The sequence below is a fragment of the Schistocerca serialis genome, chromosome 1 (assembly GCF_023864345.2).
Source record: "Schistocerca serialis cubense isolate TAMUIC-IGC-003099 chromosome 1, iqSchSeri2.2, whole genome shotgun sequence".
Taxonomy (NCBI): domain Eukaryota; kingdom Metazoa; phylum Arthropoda; class Insecta; order Orthoptera; family Acrididae; genus Schistocerca; species Schistocerca serialis.
Window position 1 is genome coordinate 189,002,648 of NC_064638.1, and position 16,021 is coordinate 189,018,668.

Consider the following 16,021-nt stretch of genomic DNA (forward strand, 5'->3'; position numbering starts at 1 on the left):
AGAATCGATTCATCAGTGAGTGTACGGCTACGTTTCTTTCTCTTTCGTGTCGACCCTTGTTTTCGAACATGTCGTTCAGAGTCTGATTGCGGGTGGCTATCGTCTGACTCCGGACCAGTCTGAAGGAAAGCAGAAGTAGGTACCACTCCCGGATCAACGTCCATCTTAGTAGCATTTTCAGTCAAATTGCTGCGAAGATTCGGTAAGTCAGGATCTGGCGTCTGCGGCACCTCAGAAGGATTCTCAGTAGCAATTGCATCTTCCTGATCAGACGACGTCAACGAAGCAGGAGGACCCTGTGGAGAGGTGCTACCTCCCTTGGCAACCTTGGCATATGTGACAGGGATCTGAGTGATCACCGCTGGGGACGCTTCCTCTCCGACCGGCGTGTGGATCAGGCGGCGTCGCATGCAGGCGGATCTGACGTGGCCTTCGTGTCCACAACCCGCACGTTCGGCCGTCGTACATGACAATGGCTCGCACCCCGCCAATTGTCAGGTATGATGGTATATGTTCTTTCAGTTCGATTTTGACCTGACGCACACCATTAAGGACGTGGTAGGTCATAAAGGTTTGCCATTTTTCCTCTACGTAACCGATGACGTAACCGTATGGTTGTAACGCAGAGACAACGTCGTCCTTCGGCACTTCAAAAGGTAGTTCAAACACCCTACTCGTGCGTTGACCGTACTGAGCGAGTTCAAGTGTTACAGCTCCGACGTGACCATCAGAGTATTTGAACTTAAGTCCATTGGCATGGCGGCGAATAACATCTTCACACACCTTGGTGTTTGTCATTTTAATATAAACGACACTACTCGTGATCGAAAAATGGATTCCGATAACGTGGTTAGGATCTAAACGAACTTCTTCACGTATGAACGTTTCAACTTCATGTGCACGAGGTCGCGCATGTTCAGCTGGGAAGAAAACTTTAAGGGTCGCACGGCGGTAAGCGCTCGACATGTTGTTCACGGTGGACGGACACAAGCCTGAAAGCTACGACGCGGAAGTAAACAACGCCTGCAGCGGAGAACTGGCCGGCGCGCGGGGCCGTCCGCACGATGCCACGGCTGAGACCCGACTACCAACTGAGCTACCCAAGCACCACTCACACCCCTTCCTCACAGCTTTACTTCTGCCAGTACCTCGTCTCCTACATTCCAACTTTACAGCAGCTCTCCTGCGAAACTTGCCGAACTAGCACTCCTGAAAGAAAGGATATTGCGGAGACATGGCTTAGCCACAGCGTTGGGGGATGTTTCCAGAATGAGATTTTCACCCTGCAGCGGAGTGTGCGCTGATATGAAACTTCCTGGCAGATTAAAACTGTGTGCCGGAACGAGACTCGAAATCGGGACCTTTTCCTTTCGCAGGTTCCAATGGCTCTGAACACTATGGGACATAACATCTATGGTCATCAGTCCACTAGAACTTAGAACTACTTAAACCTAACTAACCTAAGGACAGCACACAACACCCAGTCATCACGAGGCCTTTCGCAAGCAAGTTCTCTACCAACTGAGCTACTCAAGCACGACTCACGCCCCGTCCTCACAGCTTACTTCTGCCAGTACCTCTTCTCCTACCTTCCAACCTTTACAGCAGCTCTCCTGCGAAACTTGCGGAACTAGCACTCCTGAAAGAAAGGATATTGTGGAGACATGGCATAGCCGTGGCTTAAGCAAAGATCTCGAGTTCGAGTCTCGGTCCGCCACACATTTTTAATCTGGCAGGAAGTTTCATTGTAAGTAAGCTTCATGAGTAATTCGTAAAACAAGGGAATCATAGTTATTTAATTACACATACACACACACACCAGTCCGACGTGTGCCAAAGCGCCCTCAGAGGACCGAGATAACTATCTGAACTGTTCTACAAAGGCTAGGTCGGTTCCCCTCGGCACAAAGACTTTATGGTTTCTGGCCCCGACCTGCTTGCTTACTTGCTTTCTACACCCATCTCCAGACGCTGGGATTCCAAGAACCTATGTATTTTCACATAGTTTACCAGAATATAATACGATATACCGATACTTCTCGATGTCAAGCACACAGCAATATGTTACTGATCGCTTGCACAGTATAATTCCGAAGATATAGACTGGCAATAATTTCTCTAGAAACTTGGAACTTTAGTGAGGTACAGCATGCTGTAAACCACTGAGTAACTAGAAATTTGCATCGTCTTCAAGGGTCTTTATTTGAAAACTCGGAAAAAGAGGAAACTGGTGTTTCCACTTGCGAATATCGATGTCGGTGATACAACAGATTCCAAATCATCCTTACAATTTTCAAACTCAATTAAAGGCGTTTCTCATGTCTAGAGAACCAGCAAATGTGTCTTCCACCAGTCTTTCAACTGCTACATGCACGCAACACACAAAGCACAATCGATGTCCTTTCAACCAAACAAAGACAAGAAATGTGCGGAAGCTGTCAATCAGACAATTTACATGGGGGGGGGATAATAGTCCAGTGCAAACACATGTCCATATTGAATCTTCTCACATTTCCATGGAGGACAAACGTGGACCTGAAGGCTATCAAACACATTCTATTAGATCGCGATTCAGCTGTCTAGAGGGCGACACTGTTAGGTCAGCTACATTCCTGTACCCCAACCAGCCTTTGCATCAGATTGCACCTTCTGCAGGCCAGAAGCGTGAATCGTCCCCGCCACAGGCCACATTTGCCATGTACTCCTCGCACACAAGGCAGAACCGTCGTAGCCAACTGGCCACATATATATTTTATCGCTGTACTTACAATTAAATATTACGATTGTGGTCTCAATTTGACAACATTTGAAAATGAGCAAAGTATTAGAAATATACCCTGATGACGGCTGTGGCTCTGGATATAAAATATCTATACCATTCTTATGACTTGACATAATTTTCCAAGTTGAAACAATGTTTCTTTCCCTTTGTGGATATCGCAGTGTTTCATGTTAAATCCGTACAGTCCTTACGATTGGACATAGTCATTTTCTTTGCATGTATTGGAAGACACACACATACTGTTTAAGCCCGATCCTCGAGGTGAACCTGTCACATATCTCCTACTACTAAGGAAAATACTTCGCAAATAACTGAATGCAGGCGACTGAAACAATACTGAGGGAAAATCAGCTATGAGTGGACATGTCTCATAAGTTTTTCTTGCGACTGGTACCACTGTGTCTTAGAAAGAGGGGCGTAATAGTCTTACATGCTGTCTGATGTTAAAAACACAATCGCGGCTACCATGTTACTGTCACAAACGGTATTGGTTCTACCGACCCAAACAAGTATCCATGTTAAAACTATACTGGCTTTATAAGTCTAGGTACGGTATTGCTTCCAAATGAAGTAGTTTTCCACACAAATACCATGACACTGAATATAGACGGTGATCACCGGAGTGTATATTAACAGACCTACAGGGCGGTTACACGTCACTGACAGTGTATGCTCGCAATAAAATCACCGAATTTAGAAAGTGATTCGGCTAAGGAATGTGGTATGAACCTAGTATTTGTAACTCCGTCACGCTGCCGCTAGATATTTCTCCAGTATTAGTAACACATTTTGTCTCAATGCCAGTCAGAGATTCTGCGATGTATCCTCTGGGTTAAAGGTGATGTTTGACTGAGAACAATCACATTCAGTAGATGGTGTACCGATCGAGGTCTTAAGAAATGTACACTAGCTTTTCACATCAACATCGTTATGCTTACCAGTAGACACACTGTCTGCGATTTGAAATCAAGTCTTCCCATTCAACCACATATTGCGTTGGATCCTACGGAGCAGTTTTATAATGATTACTGCCAGTGAATCATATCTCGAAATGTATCGCTTTTTTCGAACATATCTGCCACAGTAAAATCCCAGCATGGTTTCAGACAGTCCTCATGCACCTTGTAACTGCTCATCAGACTCTCCCCTGCCATCCCTGCAGCTTTGTGCATTTGATCGTTCCGATTTAAGTCGGAATTGATGAGAAGTCACAGAGAGCTATTTCTATAGCTTCTGCAAACCGTATAGAAACAGAGTGACCTGAGTTAGTGCAAAAGGACCGTGTTTTGACCATTCGGTTGAAATGGGAACATGTTGTCATCGCTCCAACAACCATGTGAGATGTGTGAGGTCAGTGCCAAATGAAGCCCACTCCTACAATATGAGGTAGTATAAAAGACAGTATTGGAACTGGGAGAACGACAAGAGTTTTGATACTGCATTGCAGTGCATGTCCAATGTTCATACAGGTACTGCAATCAGAAGAAGATCTGCATCGCTCAAGGCCCATTCACATCTATCACACCAACATTCTAACGTCCTTATTCCGTACCATTTAGCAGAGAATCAATTGTGAACAATAAAAGCTCTGCTAACTTCATACGATAGAGATTCCGATAAGATTTTTACATCATCACTCTCTTCCAATATATTGAAAACAAATATTGTATGGGTGCTGCCATAGAGGATATGTGGCAGTGCTATTAAACATACAAGTACTGATCCATTGCACAGACCAGTGTAGAGTTTCATCACCTGTACTGTAGGATGACCCTGTCTCGTTGTTTGAAACATTGATTTTTTTTCTGCTGTAACATGCTCTGTACACTGTCATATATTTTGTTTTTTCATCCATGACTTCGCAGTCTGTGTCAGGTTCTAAACAGTAAAGCATTCTGATCCATTGCCTCTCACAGGAAACTAGACACCGCACAGTGTAAATCATGTCGTTGCCACTGCTACCACAACACACAAACACACACACACACACACACACACACACACACACACACACACACACACACACACACACACTGAATGATTTTAAATAACAGTCACAATGTAGGGAAACTGGAAAAGTTTTGCGGCATTGTGCTACGTTCCCAAACTGCTGTCCCGAGGTGATTTATGGCCTCTACATTTAAATTCATCTGTGATAGTCAAACGGATAGCTAAATCTCAGTGTTCCGTTTCGATTGATTCCTCACACTGCAGTAATGCAAGTGATCACTGTTTCGGTGCCACCCATCCCCAGAAGTTGTCACCCCTCCATCACGAATCTTTCTACATCTCAACAAAGCGATCACAGTCAGCCATTGTGTGGTAATCAACAGCGTACCAATGAATGGATGGGATGGAAAAGACACCGTCGATCTACTGTAATAATAAGTATCACAGTTGAGAGTGCAAAGAATTTTAGCAATTTTACAGCAGTTTCAACACAAATGCTGCAACAGTATTCTTCCCAGATTCTGTATCATTGCTAAATCGCCCCACCCCTATATTGCGAGTACCATTGCGAACGTAGATAGATGACTGTGAAGTATGTCTATTCATTGTTTACTCTCGAACATATACATCAAACTATACCAGACAGCAATCTACATATTTCTAGCACTTCGAATATAATAAGTAATTTACAATTTTTCTCTATGTGGATGTGAGTCGCTACAAATTCTCGCATTCTTAGGATAAAGTTTGAAAGATCTCCTCGACTGTCTTTGACCAGCCCACCTTGCAGCACTGTCACTGACTTAATCTGCAGCAGACCACTAGACCGCTACATTCCGCATCTCGTGAATGTATGGAGCGTACTGAGTCCGTAACTGCTGTTCCACTGGAGCTTCAACGCATGGAGTTCGAAGCATTTTATGTAAATCAAGTATTCTATCTATTCTAAAGTATTGTTCTAATATCTGGGATCAGTACCAAGAAGGTATTGGAAAGAGAACGTAAACTCACACACTCATAAGGCTACACGGTTATGCACTTAAAACAGGCTATAATGTTAGATCGTTGCAGTTTCTGACCAACTAGTCATGTGGAATGCAACTCTGTTGATATTCCAATGTAAGAAATATATTTCCAGCACATGTCACACATTCTTGTCGCAGGTTTCTCTACGATAAACTATGGTGACACACTGTAAAATGAAAAATCTGCTTCCTTAGAATATCAGTTCTGTGTGATACGTGCACAATATAGCTTTCCAGAGGTGTATAGCGTCCACTGTTCACATCCGATCATAGTTTAGAAATTATACTATGGTCGCATCAGACCTATATTAAATGATCGTTAGTAACGGAGAATACGTCTTACAAGAAAACATATGAATGCATAGCACTGTCGTTTGACATGTGAAATTACATGTCATGCCACCACTAATTCCGTAAACAGGACATCTCTCAAGCAGATGTGTACATGGGGATTGCAGTGCCTCACAAACACCTGTCACCACTATAATCACCTTAGTTACAAAACTGAAGTCTCGATTTTATTCCCAAGATGTGACACAGGAATGGATTACCTCACATTTCGTTCATTTAGATGAATGTGTCGAAACAGGATGGTCACTTTTCATCACACATGAGAGGGAAGTCCTGTAATGACAGAGAGGTTGGCTGTTAACGATCGCAAGTAGCCAGTGCTGTAAGTCACACAAATAACAAGCGGTTGTAAACAATTCAAACGCAGACTGTCACAAAACTGATGCATCCTGACAGAACAACGGTGGAAAATGGTCAAATGATCTGCACCAGCATCTCCGTCACTCTCTAGGATGCATCATCGGTCTACCATAAAATCATACCTCATTACAATTCCATCTCAACCGACCACTCTATCCACTATCTGTCATCCTTGAATGCAGGCAGATTGTTCTCTTTTTTTCCTTGAAAGCGTCAAATACAGTAGCCTACTCGCGTGTCGCTATTACCTCAATAGACAGCAGAATGCCTTCCTCGACAACAAAAATAACTTCTTCCCTGCATCCCTTTGCTTCCACGTCAACGTATTCCCGTTTTCCTCTTGCCATCGCGTATTCGTTCCAATGTACAAGAACTGGTCTGCACTAAACAGAAGACACGAAGTGCTTCCTCAATTCCCTGTATTTCGATGTAATCTTTCTCCATTTATACATAATTTCCTTTTGTGATCCTATCGATTTTGTTACTTTTACCCATGTGATCATGACATCACTCCTTGTTCTGTGTTCTAATATTGCTTGAAAATGTAGTACAGCTGCCAGCATGTAACCCAAATGCGCTATTTCTCTGGTTGGGTGGCACAGTGTAGCACTGTACTCAGATACATCCAATCACCTTCTCTCAATATCTTACATTTGCATTGTGTTCGCTTTGTTCTCTGTATGCACATACACGTTGGCTAGGTAAACACATTTTTCGACAGAAATATCTAAGTTCTCAAGTATGAAACGAGTGCCACCACCTCATGCCTGTGGGACGCGAACAGACAACTGCAGTGGCTCGGCAGTTGACAGCCTCATTGTTGCTTTGCAGTGCTGCTGGTATACCCTGACTACTGGCAGTGGATGGCACATGCTTCGAGACTGAAATATTTTTATCAGTGTAATTATGTGCATTATTTGTGTAATGACAGAACTCCTTGTGTGACTGGAATGAAAAAAAAGCGATCGATTTAATTACTTGCTACAATACCTTCATCTTTCGAAACAGTACAGAATGTTGGGCAAGAGAAATCTAACCCCTGCAAACTGTTTTTTTTTATAAATAAACAATATAGCGTTGAATTTCCTGTCATGAGATCCTTCTCTCCACCAAACAGCCACCAATTACCATGTAGGCTATGGGTGGGGAGAGGGAGGTGGATGGGGATATACCAGATGGAGAGGAATATATCAATTGATCAATTTAATTAAGTACTCAATCAAATTGGTGAGAGTGAGAGTGAATAAATAAATAAATTGTATTCTATGCACTGTCTTGAATCCAATAAGATGTTTAAAGAAACAATATTCCATACATTGTCTAAATAGTTTAAACAATTTTTCATAAAGTGCAATCAATTTCACGACAAATTCCTTAAGCAAATAAAGAAACAACATTCCATACAGTGCCATAAATAATTAGAAAATATTCCATACCATGTGTAAATTGTTTAAACAGTATTCAATACACTCCAGTCTAGTCCTTTTCCCACCAATTTCTGGGAGAGGGAGGGGGACTCGGGGGGGGGGGGGGGCGTTGTCCCCACAGGGCGGATTTAGCTATTTGATTGATTTCATTAATTAGTCAATCAAATTTACATCAAAAGTGTGCTTGTGTAACTGATGGGGAAAGTGGAAGCGTTGGAGGTTTCCTGAGGGGAAGTGGGGAACAGGAGAGGAAGGTGTGGAGGGGTGGGGTACAATACGTTAAGGACATGTCAATCGAAAGGTAGGATCCTCTTAGCAGAACAATAGGTTCAAGGCCTGTCACTCAAATGAGAACAATAGGTTTGCCCCTGAGTGCAATCCAGCCCCTCATACAGGCAACCTGCCCAGACAATATGTGCCAGCAGTGCTGTTGCCCTACTACTTGTGTTGACCCTGATAGTGCCACAGGCAGACTGACTGAAATAAAGATGGCTGTCCCTTTTTTATAAGATTGGTAGAGCTGTCCCTGGAGTTTATGAGATTGTGTGTAATTCAGTGGGTTTAGGGAGATCACCAATGGCTTTGCCATAGTAGTAACATGGGTTCCCATCAGATGACTGAAGTTTGGTGCTGTTGGCAAGTGGGTTTCACTCAGCCCTTGTAAGGCGAACTGAGAAGCAACTTGATTGACCAGTAGCAGCTCCAGTCTCGTAAACTGACGTGCAGTCAGGAGAGCTGGTTTGCTGACCATGTGTTGTTGTTGTGGTCTTCATTCTAAAGACTGGTTTGATGCAGCGCTCCATGCTACTCTAACCTGTGTAAGCTCTTCATCTCCCAGTACCTAGTGCAATCTACATCCTTCTGAATCTGCGTAGAGTATTCAGCTCTTGGTCTCCCTCTACGATTTTATCCCTACACACTGTACTCCAGTACTAAATTGGTGATCCTTTGATGCCTCAGAACATGTCGTACCAACCGATCCCTTCTTCTAGTCAATTTGTGCCACATATTTCTCCTCTCCCTAATTATATTCAGTACCTCCTCGTTAGTTATGTGATCTACTCACCTAATCTTCTGTTCATATTCTCCTCCATATCCCCGTCCATAGATTCCTGTGGCCTGAGGATGACACAGCGGCTGGTCGGTACCATTGGGCCTTTGTGGCTTATTCGGGTGGAGTTCTGTTTCAGTTTTTTGTGGAGATCACCAGTCTGAGTTACAACTTTTGATACAGAAACGGATCCTTAAAGCTAGACATGTCAGTAGGAGCATGCTGAGAAGCTGGTTTAAATGGTGTACTGTAACACTCTACATGTGTGCGTGTGAAATGTTTCCCTGAACCAAGAAACTAATTATGAGCCAGACTTACCTTTAAGATCCTAAAGTGGAGGTGTACACAAATAAAAATATTTAATGCGAGTTAAAAGCGTAGTAATGTTCTATCGATTATTACAGTAATTTTGCACAATTTAAAGACAATTATAACAAACAGAACACGAATTAATATAAAATGACTCGCAAAAACTTTATGAAAACATTAACTAGTGCTTTTTTGAAGTGAATAGTTATTTCAACCAACAAGAAATATGCGTTTCAGAAGCTAATGGTGGTATGAAAAGGATCCTCAAATCCTTTTAAACCCAGCAGAAAAGTTTGACTCTGACCCTGCTAATTTCTGGACAACTCATACTGTAACGACAACTGTGCATATAATAATTTTTTTTCTTTATGAATTTAGATAAATTAATGTAAGCAATGTTTTGAACTTCTTTTTCGGTTCGTATCGTGATGTTAAAGAGACTGTGAGCAACTTTTGAAATGAATATTATTATTTATGTTAGATTTCGAATAATGTGGTAATCAAAGGAAAGTGTATTTAATGTTAAATTTATTATAAGATGTGAAAATTGTAATTTATACACTTGGTCCATACGTAGGTAATGCATTAGGATATGTGTAGTAGAAAACCTGTGATGAATACCCTACCTGTAGGGGAGCGGGAAAAGGTGGAGGCAGGCGAGGCGGGAAAACGCACACTGGCGCGGTTCGGCACAACAGGCTCAGTAAAACAGTCGGAGGCGAGCAACAGTCGGAAGTACACGTACTGTACCGAGGAGGCTACCCAGGAAAAGTGGATTCCATTGAGCCTCGGATGAACCGATTCCGACGACTACTTGGCATGGCTATATTCTGAGGCACAAAATTGGAATGATTACGACGCTAAGAAGATGGAAAGTTCCGATGTTGTGTGAGCCTTAGCCGTGCTTGTATGTGTGCCGTGCTGCCCGCTATCTCGCTGCCCGCCAACCGCCGCACCGACTTGCACAGGTCAAACATTTATTTCATCTTCAGAAGTGTATCTGTGTGGACCAATGGCGAAACTGTTGCTAACTGTTCAATAATAACGTGACTTTTACCAGAATTGCCTTAGCCGTGACTTATCCTGATCACTGACCTAGACAGGATCCTTACCTCGTATTGTGCAACCTGAGTATCCTGAACTGAAAGTTTAATGTTAGTGTTAACGAAAATTATCAGCAGATTAATCTATGCTATAAAGAAGTTTAAAATCCTATGTGTTATTGCAAATGTTGAGAAAGAACAAAAGTATGACTAAATTGGAAGAGAGTTTTTTTTTAATTGAGTTAGTGATGTTATTTGATTAATTTGAGACAGAAATAATGACAGTTAAATTATTCAGAAGTAAGACAAAAGAGTAGTTATCCATAGATTGATAATTTTGAGTGTTAATTTGCCTTCAGTACTTAATAGTTTCAGTTTAACGACCATAACAGTTTCAGGCCCCCCCCCCCCCCCCCTTCTCTTGTCCATTCTTTCAAACCTTGAAATGTGTTGATCAGATTTGACCAGTAAAGCTAAATTCTATATTAATCCTAAGTGTATTAGTATTTTTCCATCCTTAATAGTGACATTGTGTGTGTGTTTCAAGATTGCCAATGCTAGGGCAATCTATACCCGATTTCAGTCTCATCAATATACAAAATGCAGTTCGTAGTAATCATTGCTGTGTGGTGTTGTGTAAATTTAGCTCGTCCAAATTAGTACAATAAGAGAAAACTTTAGTTCAGTGGATTTTTCTGGTTCCAAACTTTGCCATATAACGCATCATTACTACGTGTTACTATGCTTGTACATGCACCCACTTGTACAAGGAAAAACTCACTCATTGCCTAAGTAGGCTGGCGACCGAATTATTAATTATAGGTGACATCTACTGTGTGTACTTCTTGTCCATGCGAAACAGTAATTATACTTTACATTTGCTTAACTGCATCACTGTAGTTATTGACTGACTATAAGTCCGATCTTGCTTCTATTAGGTACACGTGGTCAACTTATGTACTAAAATCCTTGTTTATAAGGTGAAGCCCGTGAACTTATTACAGTACAGGCTTTATACAGCTAACGTACGTCCGAGCAGGGCGGTAGCGTTACAATACGTTCACTATAGCAATTCCGGACTTGAAACAGGTGATCATATTGATTTCCACAAGAGTGGTTCTGGAAATTCACTATCACGCCAGTGCTGTTACTTATGTTCACCATAATTGTTCACCAACAGTAATGCAGAACGTCGCCCTTGCGCCCTTCCACGATTTCCTCTCCTGTCCTGTATCTCTGCCTCTTCATCGCAAAGCACAGAGTACCACTTGCAACCTACGTCCTCAATTATTGGATGTGTTCCAATCTCTATCTTCCCTCACTGATTTTGCCCTCTACTGCTCCCCCCAGTGCCATGGAAGTCATTCCCTCATGTCTTAACAGATGTCCTATCATCCTATCCCTTCTCCTTTTCAATGTTTTCCACAGGTTCCTTTTCTCTCCGATTCTGCGCAGAACCTCCTCATTCCTTACCTTATCAGTCCACCTAAATTTTAACATTCGTCTGTAGCTGCACATATCAAATGCTTCGATTCTCTTCTGTTCCGGTTTCCCCAAAGTCCACGTTTCACTAACAAACAATGCTGTACGCCAGATGTACATTCTCCGAAATTATTTCCTCAAATTAAGACCGATATTTAATACTAGTAGACTTCTCTTGTCCAAGAATGCCTTTCTTGCCATAACTAGTCCGCTTTTGATGTCCTCCTTACTCCGTCCGTTATTGGTTATTTTACGACCTAGGTATCAGAATTCCTTAACTTCGTCTACTTCGTGATCATCGATCCTGATGTTAAGTTTCTCACTATTCTCATCTCTTCTACTTCTCATTACCTTCATCTTTCTTGAATTTATTCTCAATCCGTACTGTGTACTCATTAAACAGTTCATTCCATTCAGCAGATCATGTACGGCTCTCTTGCTACTCATCGACTACGACGATAGCGTCGCCTTACCTCTCATCCACGAGCGAAGTTGTGTTAGAACTCAGAACAATGAATCAAAGTTTAGTCAAATTTACAACGTAGAAGAAATTGAAGACGTGTTAGATGACGATCAGTTTAGCCTTAGGAAAGGTAAAGGCGGTAGAGAGGCCATTCTGATTCTGCAGTTGATAATGGAAACCACATTAAAGAAAAGTCAAGACACGTTCATAGAAGTTGTCGACCTGGAAATCGTTTGACGTTGTAAAATGGTGCTAGTTATTCGAAATAGTGAGAAAACTAGGGGTAAGCTATACAGAGGGTCGGGTAATATACAATAAGTACAAGAGCCAAGAGGGTATAACAAGAGTAGAAGAATCGCTAAGGAAGCGCTCGTATAATAGGGGGTGTAATAAAGGGATGTAGTCTACTGTTCAATCTGTACACCGAAGAAGCGAAGATGGAAACAAAAGTAAGATTCACGAGTGGGATTAAAATTCAAGGACATGGGATATCAATGATACGATTCGCTAATGACATTTCTGTCCTGGGTGAAAATGAAGACTAATTACATGATCTTCTGACTGGAATGAACAGTCTAATGAATTCAGAATATGGATTGAGAGTAAATCGAAGCAACACGAAAGTAACGAGAAGAAATTAGAACAGCGACAATGTTAACAACACGAAATAGACGCAGGTAAGAAATTCTAAGACCTAGGCAGCAAAATAACTAATGCAGGATGGTGCAAGGAGGCCGTTAAAAGCAGATTAGCAGTGGAAAAAGGGGCATTGCTGGAGTCTGCTAGGCCTTAATTTGAGGAACACATTTCTGAGAAGAAACGTTTTGAACAGACTATTCTGTGGTAAAGAAACACATACGGTGGGAAAACCGGAACTGAAGGGAGTCGACGCATTTCAGAGGTGGTGCTACAGACAAATGTTGAAAATTAGGTTGAGTGATAATGCAAGGAAAGAGGGGATTCTGCGCAGAATCCACGAGGAAAGGAATATGTGGAACACTGACAAGGAGAAGGGACGGTATGACAGAACATCTCTTAAAACTCTAGGCAATGACTTCCGTGGTACAAGAGGGAGACGAAAAGAGCAAAAACTGTAAAGGAAGACAGAGACTGGTATACATCCAGTAAATAATTGTGAACGTCGGTTGCAAGGGCTACTCTGAGATGAAGAGGCTGGCACAGGAGAGGAATTCGTGGAGGCCCGCATCAAACCAGTCAGAAGACTGATGAAAAGAAAAAACGATATTAAGGCTATCGTCATATGTAGAACAAATTGCTAAGTGTTAGGCCACAACGACAGTATCAACTACATATCATACGTGAACAGGGATTCTTTGTAAAGTTAAGTATTTTACCTCAAAGAGCTTTAATAGGGTAAACTACTAATTTCGAATGCGTGTTGTAATATGTGCCCGGCCTCCTACAGGAACAAATCTGGAAGTGCTACAACGTCACTACACATATCATTACGAGTATCAATTACTGTTTGACATAATACTTTATTCTAATCTATTCATAAATCCTTCAACTCTTTATCATTATCATATAGCCATTTGTTCAAGTTTTGATTTTTCTTCTTTCATTTCCTCATATATTTCCTACAAAAATTTCAGTTTCATTTCACATCTTTTTACATTATCAACATGATTCAGGTGGATACCTGCTCAGTTGAGTTTCTATGTTCGAAATTAAAGCTGCATTTACAGTTGCTTACACAGCTTGACTTCTGTTAACTATACCTGATTAACTAATACAACTCCAGTTAACTCTCTTCAGATCGACATTATTCTACTTGCTAATTATGCAATGATTCTCAACTTCACTAGCGATTGTTAATTAAACGAGCACACCGTTCATGTAATTTACAATCAAGGTAATAGTTCCCAGTCTCTAACTTTTTTCTGTCTAATGTTTCCTAAGAACAGAAACGCCACCGAAAATCCCAAAATCACACACTTTCCGTCGACTTTGCCGATCGGTCTCCGTATCCGGTAACTGTTCCAGAATGCGACGTCCTTGTCACTTGCGTCCATGTACACCAGTACCGTTTGTAAAATTAACAGTACTGCTACATTCGTCCTCCTCACATCCCTGTACCCTATTATGCGATTTCTTTGTTTCTATTTTTCAAAGTGAACCACGGCGTGTTCATTTAATTCTAGCAATACCAACGTATTAACCATAACGTGTAGTACCAATAGGTGATTCCTTATGTCGACCACAAAAAAAACAAGAAAAAATAAATTTCGTTACTATTTGTTAAGTTTCATTAACAACAAACTTTTGAAATGGGTAGATTTCAGAAACTGAAAATGTCGTTTAGAGTAATCTTAGGAATACCAATGTATTTCCTATAACTAAGAGGCGATATTAATACCGCTACAAACATTTCAAAAAAATACATATTTCGTTAATTGTCCTTGACTTTTATTCACAACATACATTTTAAAGAGCAATAGATGTGTAAGAACTGTCCTGAACATGAAAACATGAATATTACATTTCTTGTGTGTAACGGGCACCTTCACGACTAACCTTTAAATTTTTGGGTTCAGTCTACTGAAATATTCAAAGCAAATACTTAAACTGTCACAAGAAATCATTAACAACAATGTAAAATCTTTTCACAGTTTAAAAATATACGGCACCATGACTACATAACAATATTTAAAAAAGGTGGGCACACACTACACCTACTCCGCCTCCCCCTCGGTATTGCGAGGTTTAGTAACAGCTATTGACGGATCACAGATTGTATGATTTATTATTGATATAGTTGCTCGTTCGAATCGTTCGAAACTGATTGAACTACACTCAGATTTAGTAGCATCCCGTATGCCACAGCACGAAATCAGCTGAATCACAATGAAACTTTTAAGACTCTGAAAACATTTCGCGAATAATTAGACTGAAAATACTGCCGGATCATGTCTGGATCATCTCTGAACACACTCGACTCATGCCTTTCCCGAGCGCGTCAAACCAGTTCAAACTGCCGATTGCGACCTTAACCTAACGGACTAAGCCAAGCGCGTGGATGAGAAAACAACAATAACAACTGAAGAATTATTGTCGCCGGGAAGAGATTAATTTTACACCCTGTAGACCGCTTAAGTTTTAGCAGAATTAATATGACATTCAATCAGTTCAGTCGAAAATTCCTACGTGTGAGAAGACTGAATCCCCACACTTCCGTAACAAGCTTCTTGGCTTTTGTGAACACATTCACTTACTAGGTAGGACTGACGGTCAGAAAAATATTGCAAGACGCGACTATTCAGAGGGTATTAGTAGAGTTGATTCTGCTTCAGGAGGCACTCTCGTAGTTCCATGCTCACCAGTTTTCCTCAGAAGAATGGCAGTGACGTAATGGCCGGTAGGCACAGTGAATGAGGATTCAGAATTTGTTATTTATTTCCATAAAAATTTGGGTAGATCTCGTCTAGTGGCTGGCATTGCGTCTGTCAGTGCACGCTGAGGAATCGCGTCGTAAGCAGCCTTCAGCCCGCTCATGGCAGCTGTAACGGCAGACTTCGTTCCAGCCGGCTGCTGCACTGGCGGTTCACCGCGTGCTGTGGCCCCAGCTCCGGCTGTACAGAGACCCAGTGGCAGTGACTGACGGCGGCGATTGTACTGAACTCACACACGCCAACTTGGAAAGTACTCTGTCCCCTCCCGCTCACCACCCTTCTTCGTTATCCGCCATACCGCAATGAAGGTTGCTGTGTAGCTCTGAAGTTGGATGATACTTGCCTGCTGTCCGGATTGGCCATATTTA